Source organism: Pongo pygmaeus, chromosome 6, assembly GCF_028885625.2.
Source record: "Pongo pygmaeus isolate AG05252 chromosome 6, NHGRI_mPonPyg2-v2.0_pri, whole genome shotgun sequence".
Taxonomy (NCBI): Eukaryota; Metazoa; Chordata; class Mammalia; order Primates; family Hominidae; genus Pongo; species Pongo pygmaeus.
The window spans coordinates 133,038,191-133,043,375 of NC_072379.2; positions in this window are offsets into that span (position 1 = coordinate 133,038,191).

Genomic DNA, 5,185 nt, shown 5'->3' on the forward strand with positions numbered 1-5,185 from the left:
AATCAGAACACAATCTCATTTATAATAGCCACACCAAAAACAAAACACCAACAAAAAAAATCCTAGGAATACGTATAACCAAGAAGATGAAAGATCTCTACGAGGTCTACTACAAAACACTGCAAAAAAGAAATCATAGATGGCACAAACAAATGGGAAAATATTCCATGCTCATGGATTAGAAGAATCAATGTTATTAAAATGGCCATACTTTCCAAAGCAATCTACAGAGTCAATGCTATTCCTATCAAACCGCCAACTTCATTTTTCACAGAATTAGAAAAAACTATTCTAAAATTCGTATGGAACCATGAAAGAGCCCAAGTAGCCAAAACAATCCTAAGCAAAAAGAACAAAGCCAGAAGCATCACATTACGCAACTTCAAATTATACTATAAGGCTACGGTCACGAAAACTACATGATACTGGCTCAAAAACAAACACATACACCAATGAAACAGAATAGAGAACCCAGAAATAAAGCTGCACACCTATGGCCATCTAATCTACAAAGCTGACAAAAATAAGCAACAGGGAAAAGACTTCCTATTCAATAATTCTTGTTGGGATAACTGGATAGCCACATGTAGAAAAATGAAATTGGACCCCTACCTTTCACCTTATAAAAAATTAACTCAAGATGCATTAAAGTAAATGTAAGATCCCAAACTTTAAGAATCCTAGAAGAAAACCTAGGAAACACCATTTTGGACATGGGCTCTGGGAAATAATTTATGACTAAGTCTTCAAAAGCAATTCCAATAAAAACAAAAAGTGACAAGTGTGACCTAATTAAAGAGTTTCTTCATAGCAAAAGAAACTATCAACAGAGTGAACAGACGAACAGAGTTTCTTCATAGCAAAAGAAACTATCAACAGAGTGAACAGACGACCACAACAGAGTGAACAGAATGGGAGAAAATATTTGCAAACTATGTGTCCAACAAAGGTCTAATTTCCAGAATCTATAAGGAACTTAAATAATTGAACAAACAAAACACATTAGAAAGTGGGCAAAAGACATGAACAGACACTTCTCAAAAGGAGGCATACAACAAATATATGAAAAAATGTTCAACATCACTAATCATCAGAGGGGTGCAAATCAAAAGCACAATGAGTTTTAATAAAAGGAAGAACTTTACATAGGAAGAGTAGCCCACAATGGAATAAGTCACATTTTAAAGTGGTGTACTGCTTTTCACTTAAAGACTTCAATCAAAGATAGAGGGCCATTTATCACAATGTTGAAAGTGATTTTCTTCTCTACTGGGTAGAGGATTTTTTAGAAGACCTTTTGTATTAGCATTCTCTAAAGGGACAGAACTAATAGGATATAGGTGTATATATGAAGGGGAGTTTATTAAGGAGTATTGACTCATACGATCACAAGGTGTAAGTCCCACAATAGGCCATCTGCAAGCTGAGGAGCAGGGAAGCCAGTCCATTCCAAAACCTCAGAAGTCAGGAAGCTGACAGTGCAGCCTTCAGTCTGTGGCCAAAGGCCAAGAGCCCTGACAAACCACTGGTTAAGTCCAAGAGTCCAAAAGCTGAAGAATTTGGAGTCTGATGTTCAAGGGCAGGAAGCATTCAGCACGGGAGAAAGATGTAGGCTGGAAGACTCAGCAAATCAAGTGCTCCTACATTTTTCTGCCTGCTTTATTCTAGCCTCTCTGGCAACTGATTAGGTGGTGCCCACCCAGATTGAGGGTAGGTCTGCCTCTCCCATCCACTGACTCAAATGTTAATCTCCTTTTATAACACCCTCACAGACACAACCAGGAACAATACTTTGCATTCTTCAATCCAATCAAGTTGACACTCAATATTAACCATGACAACTCTGTTTTCAAGTTGACTTATAACTTGACATCCGCCACCACCACCATTTTTTTTACAGAAAAAAATATGAAGTAGTATGGAATTATGATATATACACATTAAAAAGATACAAATTTAAAAAAAATAGAGATCAGAAACCACATGGAAGACTTAGGAGAGTAGCAACAATTAAAATTAAAAATTTGAGGTCATGGAAGTTCAAAAAAGAAAATCCAACTCCCAACCATTGGAGATGTTGATTTAGTTCATCTGGAGTGGAACTGGGTAATATATTCTTTTTTTTAAGCCTCTTATCTAATTCTGGTTAGAGATCGACTGTCTCAGACTGTCTCTCCCAGCTCTTGGTCATCTCCTCCATGATTTTGTCAGGGGCTAAACATTACCCAATTTAAGGTAAGCTAAAGAGTATTCCTGTTACAGATAGAAAAAAAAAAAAGTTCATGGGTAGCAGTTCCCAGAAAGTGGGTATGAAAAGCCTAGCTCTCTCCCAAATGGAGAAAAGCAAATCTCACCATCCATTATTCACAGAGACTGCTTTGTAGTTCCCTGAAGCAAGGCTGTTTTATCCTGCCTAACTTGGGAAGCATTCTCCTTGGTTCACCCTAATGGAAAATGGTGGAGAAAATGGTTTATAGACTCTTCTTACTGAGACAACCCTCTGGGTGACCGAAAACAAAAATCAACTAATCAATCCCAAGACTTCCTACACATTGACTGGAAATCTACCCCCACAACTTGATGTGGGAGGGAAACACCCAAGTTCCCAGAAAATCCCATTTATCCATAAGACCCTTCTCCTGGTTATTTCAGCCTCCCTAGGGATAGACACTAAGGTGTTATAGCTCTGGTCCATTGCATGAAGAGTTATCCAGGGCCTGGAAGATGTTCATGGTGGCATCAACTGGCCACCTCAGTCATAAATGGTCCTGGAAATCCGACTTGGATCAGTACTGCCTTCTGATCAAAACTCAGATGATCAGTGATATCCAAGGTCCCTAATAACTACTGGATTCTCAGATTCCAGTGTGTGAGCATGAGACAATGAAGGCAAATGGGTAGGTCCTGGCACACACACATCCCAGGCACTGTCACGAAAGGAGGATTCACACATATCAACATAAAGTCTGAGACCAAAGTGAAGAAACAGCACCTGATGTTCTTTTCAACCAAGATCCCTGCTTAATTCCAAACATATTCTTCAGGCTGGATGTCGGGCAGCTGAAGGGTGATCAGTCTTCTGCTGGAATTAAAGCCTGCTGTGATGTTAATGAAGAACCACCAGTGGGTTTGCTGGAAGGTAATTTAGATCTACATAATTATGACTTAATCCCTCACCTGGTGACATCAGAAAGGTCCTTACCCAAGTGCAAGCTGCATGATATCATGCCACAAAGAGTACAGCTGTGTGACTCCTGTTCCCTTTTGTGAGTAGTGCTCACATCAGTCATGATAGCTTTATTAAATGGTGCAACCCAACCCAATTCTTGCACACAGAGTGCTATTTCCTAATCAAAACTGCAAAATGTGGCTGAGCAGGCTTTGAAAAGAAAGCTAGGTCTGCATCTTAAATAGCAGATTAACTGCTCTGCATGGGAAAGTTGCTGGGGTGGAGGGGTGGGGACAGCGGAGAACATCAGTACTTCAGAGTATTTCAGAGATAGAGAGGCAGTTGGAGGTACTGCCTCTCTATCAGTTGGAAGTGAAGAAATCCTCACAGCTATCTTCAGAACTCTACCTCTGGTTCTGGGGACAACTGTCATGGCAGGGACACATCACATTCAGCTAGTTCCCAGGGCCAACAAGAGCTCTCACTGAAGTATTTATGCTTCTTGTCCTCCATCTTCCAAGGGAGATGAGACATGGGTGTGAGAAAGAGAAAACCTTTAGAAAATAGCTTGGAGCCACGTCCAACACAGTGCCTGACTCAGATGCAAAGCCAGTGTTTTGTGCCATCAAGTATGGTAAAGATGTAAGAGTTTCTTAGGTCAGAGGCATTCAACGAGGGATAGAGTTTATGTCAAACTTGGGGTAGGGAGGTGGGGAAAGGGTCAAGGGTGTTTCCAGAAGGAGATGGCATTTGGGCTTGGCCTAAAGGATGGTGTTATGAGTTGAACTGTGTCCCCTGCCAAAATGTGTATTTTAAGTCTTAACCCCCAGTACCTCAGAATGTGACCTTATTTGGAATTAGGGTTATTGTAGATGTAATTAGTTAAGATGAGGTCATACTGTAGTAAGGTGAGCCTCTAATCCCATAAATGGTGTCCTTGTAAAAAGGGTGATGGGACTCAGGACATGCTACCAACATTATGGCACTTTGGCATTTGAGAAAATAGTAGAAGCAGGAAGGTCATTTTCACCATCCCCCTCACCCTTTGTCCCTGAAGCAGGCCATAAAACCTAGAAAGGCCACTCTCTGACCTCCCTCTCTTCTCTCCTGAAGACCCTCATGTGACAGCTGTCCTGTCTTGTACCTAGAGGGAAGGAAAGTCACACAGGGACACCAAGAAGGAGCTGAACAAACAGGCCTTCTAGTTCCCCCCAGTGTATTACCATTAAACGGTTCCCTTTGCTCCTCCTATCACACTTCTTTGTTTTTTTTTTTTTTTTTTGAGGTGGAGTTTTGCTCTTGTCACCCAGGCTGGAGTGCAATGGCGCAATCTCAGCTCACCACAACCTCCACCTCCTGGTTTCAAGTGATTATTCTGCCTCAGTCTCCTAACTAGCTGGGATTACAGGTGCCCACCACAACACCCAGCTAATTTTTGTATTTTTAGTAGATACAGGGTTTCGCCATGTTGGCCAGGCTGGTCTCGAACTGCTGACCTTAGGTGACCCACCCGCCTTGGCCTCACGAAGTGCTGGGATTACAGGCATGAGCCACTGCACCCAGCCCTCCCATCACACTTCTGCACAGGTTTCCCTGGTTCTTTGGGTCTTCATTTCTAAAGGCTTCCATGTCACATAAAACTTAAGTAAACATATGCATTTTTCTTGCTGATATGTCTTTTGTTATAGTGGTCTCAGCCATGAACCTTGTTAATGGGTGAGGAAAATACCTTTTTCTCTCCTACAGGGGGAAATTTGGAGACAGACACATACATGGGGAGATGCCATGTGAAGACTTGAGTTCTGCTGCCACAAGCCTAGGAACCATTAGAAGCCAGGAAAGAGGCCTGGAACAGCTCCTTCCCCAGCACCTTCAGAGAGAGCAAGGCTCTACCAACAACCTGATTTTGAACTCCTCGCCTCCAGAACTGTGAGACAATATATTTCTGTTGTTTTAAGCCACCCAGCATGTGGTACTTGGTTACAGCAGCCCTGGCAAATGAATACAGGTTTGTAG